Source organism: Pinus tabuliformis, chromosome J (genome assembly GCF_031772625.1).
Source record: "Pinus tabuliformis cultivar Carrire ecotype Pingquan chromosome J, CPIR1, whole genome shotgun sequence".
NCBI classification, from domain to species: domain Eukaryota; kingdom Viridiplantae; phylum Streptophyta; class Pinopsida; order Pinales; family Pinaceae; genus Pinus; species Pinus tabuliformis.
Genome location: NC_142295.1, coordinates 80,903,987 through 80,921,109, shown reverse-complemented (window position 1 = coordinate 80,921,109; position 17,123 = coordinate 80,903,987).

The following is a 17,123-nucleotide window of genomic DNA, read 5'->3' as shown; positions in this document are numbered from 1 at the left end:
ATGAGTGCTTAGCCTCGTTGGCTTCCATGTGCAGGCGTGAGGACTGTGTGTACAATATAAATTACAAATCCCTATATTGGGTGCTAGATGGATTGAATAGACTGATTTTTTGCTTGAAGTAATTCGTAGTCTCCTTGGCCTCCATGTGCAGGCATGAGGACAATGTCCAATGCATGACTCATAAATACTAGGATTATCAGTTAATTAAGGACGATAATGAGACAATGTTTTCACTAGCACAAAACGTTCTACATGATGTTGATGGAAATAATAATCATTGTGTTGGAAATAGACAAAATGATAACAAAGAGTCTATAGCTTATCCTTCATCTTAAGTTCCCACACTCTGTGATGGTAACAAATAAACTCCCTCCTCTGATTGTCATGAATAGTGTGGTTAACACTAAGCTTGGTTGATTTCCCCCTTTGCTTCCCATTGTCCACATTTCATTGCTTGATGTAAGCACCATGAGGCCTCGCTCCCGCAAAGCCCCTATCTATTACACTAGGGCCATGACTAATAATGTTGCTACAACAACATATGCCTTCCAATGCTAAGATCCATCAACCATTCAAAAAGCTCCACTTTATGGAAGTGAAGGTTAAGGGGGGAATTTCTTCCTAGGATGATTTTACAATCAATTTGATGGTTAAAGACTTCATGATAGACCTAATATCTAGCCACACCAAAGACACTAAATATTATCGCCCCATAGAACTATACTAGTGTATGAATTAGTTCATCACGAATGCTTTTCTCGCCCAAGAAATCAATAACTTTGAGCTTTGGCAATGATTGGGAAAATTTAAAACCAAACCGCCTTAAGATTATTCTCAAGGCTTGCTTGGTTAAAAAGAATGGAAACATTATCATCTCAAATGCACCCAATTACTATAAGGACAATCCCATTGAAATTTTGGTACCTTATTGTTACAAATCCATTTGGGCACATCAAATCCCAACACCCAAATCAATATTTTAGGGCCCATCAAACCCTGAATTCAATTGTTTCATGCCCTAAATAAGTCACTCTTTGAATGCCTCCTTCCCAGACAGTTTCATGACTTAAATACATTAAGAAATAGCCTCTGGAGGGACCAGCGAAGGTAAGCCCTTACGAGGGTGCACTGTAGAGCAGTTGAGTCCACTGCCAGGGTGCTCTACAAAGCACTTAGGCTTCCTTTCACCTGCGTTGGGCGAGAATGAGCGAAATTCACATAGGGTTTGGGGAATATTCTTATCTTTTGGAGTCATCTAAAAGGTTCCCTCACTTATCAACTCCTATGAGCTCGAAAATGGATGAGGAATGAGTTAAGGTGCATCCTATCCTCTCATCCCTTCCTCCATGGAACTAATTCTAAGTATGGAAGGCCATTCAATGCCACCATTAATGACAAAACCTCCTTCATATTCCTATAAATTGACCACTCATCTAAGTGATCAGGGGTTGGATTATGTTGATTTGCAAGGAGATAACGCTGCTATGAGATTTGGCTTTGAAGCAAGTATTGTAATGCTACAAGTTTGTCATGCTTTTGATGTGATGCGGATGGGATCCAAGCTAGAGGAATGACTTTGAATCAGACACCAATGGTTGTAATTCCTTCTTCTATCTAATAAAGTGTTTGAACCTTTTTCCATATGTTTGTATTGTTTCATAATGCTTATGTGTGTGAATTGTATCTGACTCCTTTCACTTATATTCAATAGATCGTACGCTTTGATCGGTTTTTGTCTTCTGTTGTGTTTACAGGGTACTTCTCAAGCGGATTAAGTATGGGAAGGAGTGACGGAATTGATACAAGGGAGACGAGAGGAAAGCAGAACTATAGGTAGGCCTTCTATCTTCTCATCTTATCTATTAGGGAAAGTCTAAAACACTTTAAATTGTTGTTCTAGATACAACTACTTATCTAGGGAATTAGTATTTATCCGTAGATGCTAAATTCTCCAAAACAAATTGGCGACCATACTGGAGATAAATCCTCTTTCCTAGTAGCTTATCCACCTCCTAAGACATCCTTGTAGACCTTCTTTGTGTTCATAGATTGTAATTCAACTGTTTACATTGAAAAATTGGTCAAAACTGTGTCAAATACCTCTTGAAATGGCTTACTGTCACCAGCGTAGGCTTGTGAGGGACACAATGCGCTGCAAAGCACCCCTGGCTTAGGGACAGTGCTCTAAAGCACACTGTCTCCCACTCTGGGTTGCGCTGATCCTCCTAGGATCAATTTCCCACCTTTGGAAAGAGTTTTTGCCAACTTTTCTCTCTTTGATTGTTTGCTGATTATTCAATGAATATTATGTCTCAGAAAATGAGTTTCTATCTCCTGGTCTAGCCCAACTTTGATTGCATTGATTAATGTTTCTTAACGTTTTCTTTGTCATTATCGATCGATAGTCAAAGTTAGGATATAATTTATTAGTCTTCATTCAAAGGAAAGTGTTGTAAAGTCTTCTCTTCCTTTGAATTAGAACTGTCGTAAAAGTCTTCGTTCTTATGAAAGATTGATTAATTGTAAGTGCATATTTCCTTTTTGTTCATCATAAGATTAAGGGATTCGAAAAGAAAAACTTTCATTGTTCATATTGTAGTTTGTGAACATTTGAAAGGAATAGCTAGGGAAATTGCATTAGATGTGCTCTTTGCTCTTTGTCAAACATCTGATTGCTTTATCCCTATAGCTAAGGATTTTCATTGTTAAATTGAATGCAAAGAATGCTTATCATATTAGTTGCATTTTAGGAATTGAAAACATACATCACGTGGTGAACCTTGAAAGGCAAATTCTAAAGAAGATCAACTTAAAATTTATCTGAATTTATCTAATGGAGCATTGTCACCTAACGAAAAACATTTAGTAGTTCTAGGCAAGAGACATGTTCCGGTGTCGTAAAACAAAGCAGCTGTCGCTAACTTGTCTACAATACATCTCGAGTGTGATACCTCATTCCACGTACGTGAGTATATCCTAGCTTGTCCACGTACCTTCGGGTATATAGGGCGGTGTTACAGTACGTAAAGTGTATGGGAATGCTCTCACTGTGCGGTTTTGCATTAGACAACGCTTATACAAACTAGGCCTCCACGTACCTTCGGGTATATGGGAGGACAACTCTAGGTTTCTATCCATCCTTAAGTAACCGAGTCGGTTGCTTTGTACACTGTGATACACCGAACACAACATTCAAGGAGATTTCTTGCCTGTACTTCTTGGTTCGCCAGGAGGCATTCTGCAGTTCACAGTTGCTTGGTAAACCTTTTGCCTAGATTATCCCTTTTCTATTTTGTTACGGTACTTTGATTAAAATAAAATTAATTGACCGTGGATAACATCCTCCACACTTGCTCCTTAGTTGACCTTAGGTTGAAACATATGGCGACAAATCCGGAGTCAACCGATCAAGGAATTCCTTTTGATGGGAATCCTAGTCCTTTTCCTTCTTTCGAAAATATCGATGCTCCTTATATGGCTACATTATCCCTACCGGGACTTACCATTGGCTTGCCAGTATGGTTGTTTTCAACCTCCTTGGTTCAAAATGTCGTGATTTCTCCACAACCGAGTACACCTCCAATTGGACAAAATCAACCTCGAGTTGATCCTAAAGATGACCCTTTGCCTTCTTCCTCGGTTGTTTCTTCCTCCCCTTATTCCTCTTCGCCTGGTGAAAGTATTGGTACTAGTAACCGGGTGGCTAAGAAGAATAAGAAAGGCAAGAAGAAGAAGAAGAAGCAAATTCAGTAGAGGGGCAACCAAGCAAACATTGCTTTGAATGCAACATCTGATGAGAAACCATCCGTCGAGCCTCACAAAGTTCGATATCCATGCAAAATTTGTGTGGGAGACTATCTTCTTTGAAACTGTCCTGATATTCCTTGGATTTTAGAAGAATGATCTTCTTGTTCACGTCATCCTGTGTCATCAACTTCTAGAGATCATGTTGGTGACACACCATCAACTAGTGGTAGTAAAGTTCATGGACATAAGGGTAAAGTTAAGTTTCCCTGTAGGTTATGTGAAGGGAATCACCCCATTCACCTTTGTCCCTATCTGGATGAAGCCAAAAAAGTGTTGGATAACCGTCCTGCTTCACCGCAACGACTTCCATCTAGTTACAGGAAACTCTCCCTAAATCCTTCACTAGTTGATGAATTGACTGACCAAAATCAACCGTCTATCAAACCCACTCTCTCTAAATGTGAATCCTATGAGTGTATACCCGACCCAAATCAACAGGTCGAGGTAACAGTTGACCCGATTTCACCTTCAACTAATCGTACCTTTCCCGAAGAGAGTGAATATGATACCACTCAGGTTCTTTTTGTTTCTTCAGATTCCAATGAGCTTGGGGGCAATCCTCCTGTTCCATTAAGACAAGAGGAAAATCCTCATGCTCTTGTAACTCAAGGGGTTAATTCTCCCGTTCTTACAGTACCCCCTCCAAGTAGTCTAGTCACTTCCTTTGATTGGAATCGACTGGCAGGATTCCGTCTTCCTTCTTATGTGCCTTTCCAGATCATAGTACAAGTTTGTAATATGATTGTATCAGGCACTATTATAGATGAAGGTGCATCTGTGAGTATCCTTTCCTCAACTGCTTGGCAAGCGCTTGGTTCACCACCGCTTATGCCTGTTACCCAGAATCTGTTGGATTTTAACAGAGGAACCAGTCAACCATTAGGGATCCTTCCTCAGTTGCCTATTACTTTGGGAGGAAAAATCATTTATCTGAATGTGATGGTAGTCCCAGGCCCTTTAGATTACAATTTACTTCTAGGGCGCGACTATGTTTATGACATGGGAGCTATTGTTTCAACACTCTTTCGAGTGATTTGTTTCCCGTGTGAAGGTAGAATTGTCACAGTTGACCAACTTTCATTTCCCGGTCCAAATATGTCTTCCGATCAATCATCTTCCCTAAGTGGTCCTTTTGTACTAATGGTATCATCCCTGCCACAGGTCAATTATGTGGCAACCTGTTCCATACCTACATCAACTGACGATCAATTCAGTGATGTTGTACATCATGTACCGGGGGCATTAGAACCAGATCTCACCTTCATGACCTCTTCTGACTTGTGACAGGTCCATGAGGACGGTTCTTTTACTATGTCAACCTCGTTAAAAAATGAAATAGGTCCATGAGGATAATTCCTTGTCTTGTGTCAACCTCGTTAAAAAATGAAACAAGGAATATGAGGATATTTCCTTGTCTTGTGCCAACCTCGTTAAAAAATGAAATCAAGGAACATGAGGATGGTTCTTTTACTGTGTCAACCTCATTAAAAAAAATGAAACCAATGATATGAGGATAGTTCTTTTACTGTGTCCACGTCGTTAAAAAATGAAACAGGTATACGAGGATAGTTCGTTGTCTTGTGTTAACCTCGTTAAAAAATGAAACAAGGAATATGAGGATAGTTCTTTTACTGTGTCAACCTCATTAAAAAATGAAACAACTCCCATGAGGATAGTTCGTTGTCTTGTGTCAACCTCGTTAAAAAATGAAACCAAGGGTATGAGGATAGTTCCTGGTCTTGTGTCAAGCTCATTAAAAAATGAAACAAGGAATATGAGCATAGTTCCTTGTCTTGTGTCAAGATCGTTAAAAAAATTGAAACAAGGACTCTTGGAGCAAAGTTCCAATTTGAATCTTTGATTAGATATCATAAAATCTAAGTCGAGTATTTCACTTGATCTCGTAAACAAACCTTCATTCCATCCACCTGATAGCCACAAGTAGTCTACTTAGGTGAATGTAATGAAGCTTGGGGGCATGCAACTAATGGTAAAGTTCAGTTTCCTTGTAGGTTATGTGAAGGGAATCACCCCATTCACCTTTGTCCCTATCTGGACGAAGCCAAAAAATGTTGGATAACCTTCGTGCTTCACCACAACGACTTCCATCTGGTTACAGGAGACTCTCCCTTTCATCATGCTGGGGGCATGTAAACCAATCTCAAGCATAGTTCTTCATTTCAAGCTTGTGTAAAAATGAAACTGAATCTAAGCATAGTTCCCTATGGTTCAAACTTGTGTAAAAATGAACCCATTTCCATTTTTTAACCCTCGTCATTGCCATTCTATCAGCCTTTTTCGTCAGATGACCCTTGTTGTTTTCATCCCATCGCCACCATCCCTTTGGCCGATCATACTCTTTCACTTGGTTGTTTTACCCTTTTTGAGGAACAGTTGCAATGAGTAGTCTTATTATCCAACCTCCTCACATAAATCAACATGTTTTGAGAAGTTCCAACATCACTAGAACCAGTTGCTACTCTAGACACCACTCGTTCTTCAAAGTGGAGTCCCCTTTAAGCTTTTTTTAGACTCTCTAAACATGAAGAGGTTGTCGAGTGCTTGTCCTTTCCAGCTCATTAACGGATTGGAAACGATATCTCTCTTGTATTATTTTATGCTTTTTCAGGCTTGAGAGATTAATTTAAGAAAAAAAAAACAAAAAACAAAAAAAAACAAAAACAAAAACAAAAACAAAAAACAAAAACAAAAAAAAAAAAAAAAAAAAAAAAAAAACAAAAAAAAACAAAAAAAAAAACTTGTGGAGTTTTCTTTTAGTCCCTTTTCAAACTCTCTAAACATGAAAATGAACGAGTTATCTTTGTCTTTAAACTCGTTGAAACATCAAATAGCGACAAAGTTGTCCATCTAGACAAGACTGAGTTTCACCTTCGCTAGACTCATTAAAACATCAAATAGCGATGGATTCGCCCTAAGGGTGAAATTGTACAACAAGCATATGTTATCCTCCTCAAGCTTGATAAAAATAAAGAGGTACTAGTCAGCAATGACTGGGGAAAATGGGAAAAAGGGGAAAACCACTTTATGGTAGCAGGTCGCTCTTGAACATGACACTTTCACTTCATCTCCGTGACTATTTGGGTTGGGTTATCTGCTTGACGATTATCATACCTATGGTCTATCTGACCATCCATCACTTTGTTTTGGGTCAATGCTGCCAATTCATTCAGACTATTTGGGTTGGGTTATCTGCTTGATGGTTATCATACCTATGGTCTATCACACCATCCATTACTTTGGTTTTGGGTCAATGCTGCCAATTCATTCAGTGTCGCCGATATGTTCAAGAGAATTCATCCTTTACAGTACCATAAACCTTCATTTTCATGACCACCATTCCTGAACCTTGTTTCATCAATCAAATTCCATCTCTAAGATCATTACACTCGTTTTGTGTCGTTGATGTGGGATACATCAAGACCCTCTTGCTACGAGTTGCTTCTTGTCGACATTAGCACATTATCCAAGAAGTTGACTTAGAAACACCCTTCAAGTACCTTGAGGCTTGCATGCATCAATGGCAAGTTTCTCGCTTCCGGCGATAGTTTGACATCAATGAGCTTCGATCGAAAGGCTTTGTATGGTTTTCGACATCAAATCATCCATTCACACCATGCAGAATGTACCACAGTGCCTTGAGGATCATTATCATTATCGGTGATTTCTCTCGCATCTGTTAACAGCTTACATCATTGGATGGTAATCAGATGGTGTCTTCCCATGTTCGACTTCAAATCACATATTCACATGGTTAGATTCGTACTTGAGCGAACGATTGAACAAGATAGAAGACCCCAGATCTAGTTTCATCCATTTGGGCTGCGATTTCAGGAGTACTAAATCATATGTACAATGGTTTTACATTGATGGTGATTCCGATCATTGCTTTATATCTATAGACGACTATTTATGTACATGTAATGAAAGTTTGTATGTTGAGCATGGGTATGCCTTCTCTCAGCAATTCATGTAAAATCAAATATCATGATATATGTATTATAATTGATGCAGGTCACCTTCCACTTTGATACCTCCTCATCACATTGTAAAGCATTTCATTCGACATTAGCATTTTTCTGACCTCACGCTTTAGGGGGCAGTTGTTACAGATGATCCAGGTCCGGGTGTGAAGAAGGACCCTTCCAAGACCTTTTAATTTCGTGATTTGTTAAAATTGCATTTTAAAAGAACATTAATGAATATATCTGCATGCGGAAAAGAAGATGAACAAGACAATCATCAACACATGAAAACATAAGCCGTTGATAACAGAGTTCGTCCAGGAGGGACTACATCTCTAGGCCCCAGTGTCAAGATGGTGTAGGCCGTTGCATTAAGTGTTGTCAATAAAGATGATGTACACACGAGATGATGTCCTAATCATACAAGGAAAAATGCCCTCACGTAGGAGTGGCTCTAAGCGATATTCCACAACTTGGAAGTCTCAATCAAACTCCTATCAGTATGACACAAAAAACATGCATGATGAACATCCCGCCAACATGGCACAAAAGGGATTTCATAAACAAAACATGCATGACGACAACAAGAGTATCCCAACAACATACAACAAGGGATCTCAAAGCATAACATGAAGAGTTATGACAACAAGTACGTCATATAAAAGATTCCATATCAAATCAACAAGGAATCATGACAACATATAATAAATAAGATCTTGCGTCAATATCAATCAAGGATCTATGCAGCATAAGATGAAGAAGTGGATGTTCATATCTTTAGGAAAACAATCCACGGTGAATAGTTGTTCATATTGTCGATGGGCAGGCAGGGCCGTTACCATTCTGGACTTCGACCTCTCTACGAGTGGCCATATGAAGAAGTGGGGGCATCTGAAACAGCTATAAATAAGCTGTAGCTTGCCGAACATCGATCTCACAGCATCGCTCGTAAGAAGAAGACTATTTTGGACTATGTTACTGCAGCTCGCTAATCAGACATCTATGGCTAATCAAGAAGAAGACTGCTCAAGCTTTTTAGCGCTCTGGCTGTAACTCTACATTCATGCTTCCATGAATGACCCACGACACTGTCTAGCTATTGCAGCCTCCTCATTGGCTCTCTTGGCCCTCTCTGGCACGCAGGCTCTCGAGCTCTTGGCCCTCTCTGGCACGCAGGCTCTCTGGCTCTTCAGCACGCTTCCCTGGGCACTCTGCCTCCATACATGCAAAGAATACATGCGAAACACAAAAATACACAGAAAACATTGAAAAATCCGATAGACTAGATTTCAAATTTCATCAAATCAGGATTTATTTGCCTATCGGATCTGTGTTGATCGCAATCACATGTCGCTAATGTTACTGGCCCTGTATATCGGGGAATCACTGATCGTCGATCTGCCGATTTAATCCTGGACATTTATCTCTTTCCGATCTGATGGCGTAGATCGCATCGCAAATCGTAATCGCTGCGGCCAAGGGTTCCACCTTTGGCATCCGTCGACGCCGATCGCCTATATCGGCAATCTCATATCACTCGTTCCAAAGGCCCGATATCGCAACTAGCATTCCCCCGATCTCGGAGTAGTCAAAGATCACTGATTGGAGGTTCTAAAGCCCCGCTTAAGTTTTCCCTTTGGGCTCCTTCCGATGCGATTTGCCTCATAAGGCTAAAAAACCCATTTTTATGAGAAAATCCTCCTTTTCCAAAGGAACTAAGGCAAACACTTTTCGCGATAACTTCATCATCCGGACTCGGATTGACGAACTGTTCACACCTCCATGATCAGGATGACAAGATCTATGCTCTGATCCTAGGTCGACATCATTCTGATCACTTTGATTTTCGAGCATTCATAAGCCCTCTTTGTCCTTTGTGTCTCTCTGGAGCCATCTGAATCAACAGATCCATTTGGGCACATAAAATCCCAACATCCAGATCAGTGTTTTAGGTCTCATCAAACCCTAAATTCAGTTGTTTCATGCCCTAAATAAGTCAACCCTTTGAATGCCTCCTTCCCAGACAGTTTCATGACTTGAATACATCAAGAAATAGCCTCTGGAGGGACCAGCGCAGGTAAGCCCTTACGAGGGTGCGCTGCAGAGCAGTTAAGTCCACTGCCAGGGTGCTCTGCAAAGCACTTAGGCTTCCTTTCACCTGCACTAGGTGAGAATGAGAGAAATTCACATAGGGTTTGGGGAATATTCTTATCTTTTGGAGTCATCTAGAAGGTTCCCTCACTTATCAACTCCTATGAGCTCGAAAATGGATGAGGAATGAGTTAAGGTGCATCTTATCCTCTCATCCCTTCCTCCATGGAACTAATTCTAAGTATGGAAGGCCATTCAATGCCACCATTAATGACAAAATCTCCTTCATCTTCCTATAAATTGACCACTCATCTAAGTGATCAGGGGCTGGATTATGTTGAATTACAAGGAGATAATGTTGCTATGAGATTTGGCTTTGAAGCAAGTATTGTAATGCTACAAGTTTGTCATGCTTTTGATGTGATGTGGATGGAATCCAAGCTGGAAGAATGGCTTTGAATCAGACACCAATGGTTGTAATTCCTTCTTCTATCTAATAAAGTGTTTGAACCTTTTTCCATATGTTTGTATTGTTTCATAATTGTTATGTGTGTGAATTGTATCTGATTCCTTTCACTTATATTCAATAGATCATATGCTTTGATCGATTTTTGTCTTCTGTTGTGTTTACAGGGTACTTCTCAAGCGGATTAAGTACGGGAAGGTGCGATGGAATCGATACAAGGGAGACAAGAGGAAAGCGGAACTACAGGTAGGCCTCCTATCTTCTCATCTTATCTATTGCTTATAGGAAAAATCTAAAACACTTTAAAATGTTGTTCTAGATACATCTACTTATCTAGGGAATTAGTATTTATTCGTAGATGCTAAATTCTCCAAAACACTTATAATAACCAATGGCCCTTACTCCTCCTTAACCCCAGGTTTGCATTCATGAGTTCTATTTTTTATCTTCCTAGTCTCTGTTCGATTTCAAACATTGTATGCACTATTGGTCCTTGGATTAGGGGGAGTTTAGTTTCCTATTTGGAAAACCCTCCATGTTGCTTGTTTGACTTCAAGTTTTTTTTACTTTACCTCCAGTTCTAAAGTGGTTTGGTTTCTCATAAGACAAACCGTTTTGGTGACACATAGAGTTCATTGCGTGTGTGTAGTTTTGAAAAAAAAAAAAAAACTAAATTAAGAACAAATAAATATAATTGAAAAAGAATGAAGATTGAAATCAAAGCCCCTAAACACTAATTATGCTTGTATGCTTGTTCGTTGAGGCAAACATTGGGTGATTTCTATTAGATATAATATAGTTTATAAATGAACAACTTTAATTCATTTAAATTCCCAAAATAACAATATGAAATCTCCACCTTATATATGCATTAGAAAAAACCATTGAGTGTGCATTGAATATTTGACATCTCTACTCTCCTAGTTCTACTTGATCACCACTTACATTTACACCATCCTCTTCTTGTTCTAGTGCAACAATTGTGATAACTACATTTTCAAAAGTCCTTTTTATCTTTCAATGTATATGGAATATTACACTTTTGAATTTCATTGAAGACATCAAAATGAAAGCAAAAAAAAAAATCATAGTATTATGGAAGCACAAATGGTTTGGCTTGAGAATGGACAATTCTTTGTGTATGCCAATAGAATATAACATACTATCTAGGTATGTTTACTAGATCTCTTTTTATCCAAAAAAGGCAAATCCATTTACATTTAAATAGCACACTTTCAAATGACCTTTTGTCCAACTCAATTATCTCTCAAATGGTGCCAACATAATCAAGTTATTCTTTTATTGGACATGCATCCCTTGAACTACCTTGATTTATTTTATCAAATACATTGGACACTTCAAAATCACATGTTTGTTTGCATAATCCACACTCTCCACTCTAATATGATGACCATATGCTCAGGTTGTATGATGTGTTTGTACCTTCATGCATGGACAAATTTGCATATTAAAATCAATAATAATTCTTAAAATTTTAACAATACAATAATACGAGGATAAGTATTGCAATTAGGATATTGCGTTATTTTCTAGGTTTTTCCTGAACGTTTTAGTCATCGAGTAGGAAACATCCTCATGAGTATTTTAGGCTTGAATAAATGGTTCATTTAATAGATTAATCATAATCCATTTTGAAGAATAGGATTCCATATTTTGGTTAGCTTTAGTCCTTCTTACTTGCTTAGATTGTTCTTGTTTAGTTCAATTTCCATAGCTTCCCACACCTGCCTTTTACAATAATGATCCATTCTTGTGATAATATTTGCATTTTCAATGCATATATAGTGATTGGTATCATGTGAATATTTATCCATAACTATTTTTTTTAATCATGTTTTGGCTTAGTTCCACACAATTCTCACTCAACCCTACCATAAATAGTCTTCTAGTTTCGCCAATGTATTCCTTAGTAGAGGAGGAATGACCTGTTATAGAGTTTTGAGAACCCAACGTTTCGGACTACTTAAGTGAGTCCATCATCAGGGGATGCGTCAATAGATTATTTCAGACCTTAATGATGTATCCAAGAGCTAGAATTTAGGTTATATGAGTTTAGCTCTGGATAATCTTAATTTCTCAAATTCTGATGCGATGTCCATCATATCCCTTCCATGGTAGGATTTGATGTTGTTAAATAATGAATCCATACAGGTGAAGATAGTTTTTAGTAGAGGAGGAATGACCTGTTATAGAGTTTTGAGAACCCAACGTTTCGGACTACTTAAGTGAGTCCATCATCAGGGGATGCGTCAATAGATATTTTCAGATCTTAATGATGTATCCAAGAGCTAGAATTTATTTAGCTCTGGATAATCTTAATTTCTCAAATTCTGATGCGCTGTCCATCATATCCCTTCCATGGTAGGATTTGATGTTGTTAAATAATGAATCCATACAGGTGAAGATAGTTTTTAGTAGAGGAGGAATGACCTGTTATAGAGTTTTGAGAACCCAACATTTCGGACTACTTAAGTGAGTCCATCATCAGGTGATGCGTCAATAGATATTTTCAGATCTTAATGATGTATCCAAGAGCTAGAATTTAGGTTATATGAGTTTAGCTCTGGATAATCTTAATTTCTCAAATTCTGATGCGCTGTCCATCATATCCCTTCCATGGTAGGATTTGATGTTGTTAAATAATGTATTCCTTGCCATAAGAGTGGTGGATTAAATACACACCTTTATGTTTTATTGGTTTAAAGGCATCCTTTGCATGATCCAAATTTTTTTTTATTGTGTTAGGGGGTTGAAAGAGACCTTGATGTCTCTTTTCTCAAGAATTTTCTCAGTCTTATCTATTGTACCTTTTATATAAGGTAGGCTTGTCGATTTCCCGTCCCTATTTCCATCATTGTTTTGGGTACTACATCTTCCCTTGACCCTTAAAATCACTCTATCAAATAATTTCTTATTATACCCATTCATTTTAAATCATTTTAAATTCATTCTCAAGTTGCTTCCATTCTTGCTTAATGTTCTCATTATTCGATATTCTAATGGATCGAGTGACAAGATGACTAGGTGGCCAAAATTTTCACCGTGCATGTTTTTTTTCTTTGTAAGCTGGCATTGAAATTATGCAATATTAAAAGAGAGATAATTGTACATATGTCCCTTATGTTGGCCTGCCACTAGGAAAACTATATTAGCAACAAAAATATAAGGACAATGTCTGACTAAACTAAGGCAAATTGTTTACCAAAGAGACATGCAAAAAGGAACTTGCCAAACATCTATCACTGTCACCAATGAAACTTGTTGGACCACTGTTCTTGAGCCGACTAAACACAAAGCAAAGAAGTTGAGCATATTAAAAATCATTTTTATGGGATTCTAATTTGGGCATTGGATATGTGGCCTTGAGTGCGACCTGAATCTTCAAACTCCATACCATGTGGCTTCTTGGTTAGGGTTTTCAAATTGGAGTTAACTAACTCGACCCAAAGTTGCACCTCATCTAGTTATGATAGAATTTCCTCATAAGCCTCATTCCTCTCCATTAGTGCTTTACTTATTACGATTTTAATGTGTAAGTATAAGTCTATTGTTTTTTAGATATTTGGTATCATTGGCTTTGGTATTTCTAGTGTCAAGGATCTAATTCCTCATTTCCTCATCTATGTCTACATCATGACAAGTCTTTGTTCAAATCTTAATGCCTCCTACGTTATTTTAATTTCATCTTTAATATGCGGGTGATTTTTCTCCCAAAAGATGTCAATAGACTCTTAATCCTCTTGTTGTGTCGGGGAATAGTTGGCTTGCTTCTTCCATGTCGACCCGTCCTACTTTGTCTGCCTGAAGGCATAATGGAGGGATATGAAAAAATGATGCATGGATAAACTTGTGTAAGGGTGGAAAGCCACAAAACAACAAACTCATAGAAGCTCACCACTATTTACGATTCACTTCCTTTTCCATCAACGTTTGGAGATGGAAAATGTCAACACAAAGGTTGATTTATGTGGTGTATGAGACCCACTAAGCTAAATATGCCTTTGGCCTCAATGAAAATAGAACTAGAAAAGGGAATTTTACCAATAGAAATTTATAAAAGCATGAATCTGTGTTTACCCATGTGAATCACTTGAATAAACAATTTACGAAAGAACCAATTAAGAATTGTCAAATAGGAAAATTCCCAAAGCCACCAGTTGAACCCCTCTCCTTCTTTTTTATTAAATCTATCATTATGGCTGATGGAAAACATAAACAACATAAATTCCCTACCCTTATTTCCTTTGTTCCCTCAATTTCTCGTTGTGTGTGATCACAAACAACAAATCCCCTCACTCTTTTTACCTTCATTCCTTGCATGTGAAAAATCAATGGTGGAGTTTCCAACTATCTTCTTGAGTCACATGTAGGGTGGAAGCGTTAAAACATAAAATAATGACTCTACCCTTTCTCTAAGTGTGCTCACATCCCTAACACCCCATTCACGGGGAGAAAATTCAAGAACATGGGGTTGGGCTTTGATTCACTTATGTATGCCCACTCACAAGACCATTTAATATAATCTCTCTATTTGCAACCACATGTTCGACCACTACCTCAAGGTTCTTCCATGGCTTTAGGCTATGCCCTCATGGGAATTAAATGTTGGAAACCATGAAACACTTCTTGTTTTCCACCATCAAATCCAATCCCTTTCGGTGCACCGGGCACACTTATGCAACGTAGGCTTATGGGTTTTCCCCCCTATTTCCATCATTGTTTGTGGTACCTAAGTATTCTCTTAACCCTTAAAACAACCCTATCAAATTGTCTTTTATTATACCCATTTGTTTTGAATGCAATCTCAAGGTGCTTGAATTTTTGCTTAATTTGCTAATTAGTCAATATTTGATATTCTGAGGACTCGAGTGACCAAAAGTTGTTGTTTTTTTATACCCATTTGTTTTAAATGCATTCTTAAAATTCTTGGCCAGTGTGTTAATTATTTGATATTTTGATGGCTAGAGTGACCAAAAGTTGCACTAGGAACACTCAACATAATGGTCCATGGTTATATTTACCTTCACAATCAAATATAAAGGGAAATCTTTTTTCATTATAAGTAATTCACATTACCCTCCCTTGGTGCATGTGGGATAAACAAGGTGGAATTTATAAATTAGTGGCTAAGATTGCACAAGAATGCAAATCAGATATGATTAATCCTCCACCTTATAGAGTTCATAACTCAAGCTCTCAACATTGGAATTGAGGAAACCGAAGCTCATTGAGAAACTGAGACTAAGAAGAAGTTGGGTGTGATTTGAAGAGTTGTATACGGTAAGGTTTTTCTCATAGATAGAAAACATATTTAATTTTTTCCACTACTCTAAATTGAGCTTGAGTCAGAACCTTGACATCCTAAGATTATGACTTGATCTACAAATGACCAAATTACATGAACAAGAGCTTAATAGAGAGTTGAAGACATGAAGAGCATCCAAGGAGTGGTTTTTGAAAGTGATAAGTCCATTATCATGCCCACAAATTAAAATCCAACCATGACTATTCCAGGCATGTGATATTAAAATATTTTGGGAAAAAATGTTATTAAACAAAATTTATGAAGAGATAAAGTGACCCCACGCAAAGGGCATTCATAGATAAGTGCACATTTATTAAGGTTTGCTTTAATCAAACATAAATTGAAGTACAAAAGCATTATATTTCATTAAAGGAAAAGTATGTGAGAAGTTTGAAGGTGCAAAACACCCAACTTCCCTAACAATTGCCAAGATGATAGAGAAAACATTATAAAGAAGACATTAAAGGATATGCAGTGGATTTAAACCTATGTTAAAACAAGAATTGCTTCCATCTTTTAAGTGGAGCCCTTGAAGCTCTCCTTATAAATTTTCTTCTTACAATCTTTGTTCAGCCAACTTTTGTGAGTCTCATGGCCATAGAAGTCGAGTATTGATTGTTCTCTCCTTTTTTCCACATCCAAGTTACACTCATTTTAGATCTACAAGAGCCTCATCCTTGCCCATAAGGGCACATGCTTGATTTCTCATGTATTTTAATCAGTGGAACCATCATTTGTAAACTCTCAAGGAATCTATTTGAGAAGTACAATTTTTTCATGGTTTATGCTTTTGTTAGAATGGTAAGCTTCGAGAAAAGTTATCTCCTTTTCAAATTTATTTGATATAAATGTTGTAATATTGCAATACTCTTCCTAGAAAGATCTTTCATCTTTTGATTTTATTTCTTTTAGTGAGATCTTGGAAACCTATCTTACTTACTCATAGCACTGGAAGCAAGAGGTAATTTGGGTCGAGCAATTTTCATTTATGTTAAGCTCTTTTCACAAGTAACATATCCAAGGGAAACCTCCTATTTATTTCCCCTCATCTTAAGGATGTCACCTAGGGTAAACCCTATGTTTTTTTATAGCACATGGCTAGGTCAACAAACCATGAATATGTCATATATAGCTCATCAACAATTCGCTCATTAAAAGCCAACACGTCACAAGTTGAACTCAAGTGGAGAGGGCAACAACTTTCCTCACAAGCACTCGAGCTACACCTAATTGATAATATTTACGTAAAGTTATAACACTTTACTTACTATCAAATTTTAAAGAATCAGAAAAGGGAAGCAACGAAGATTTACCCAAGCCTCCCTTATTTAACCATCTATTCTTTTGGACATTGGTGATTTTATTATTGATTATAAAACTTATGTGACTCACATACCTTTGTTGATATTTCATTGATTGTTCCTATTTCATGAGAGCCTCTCTTTGAGGA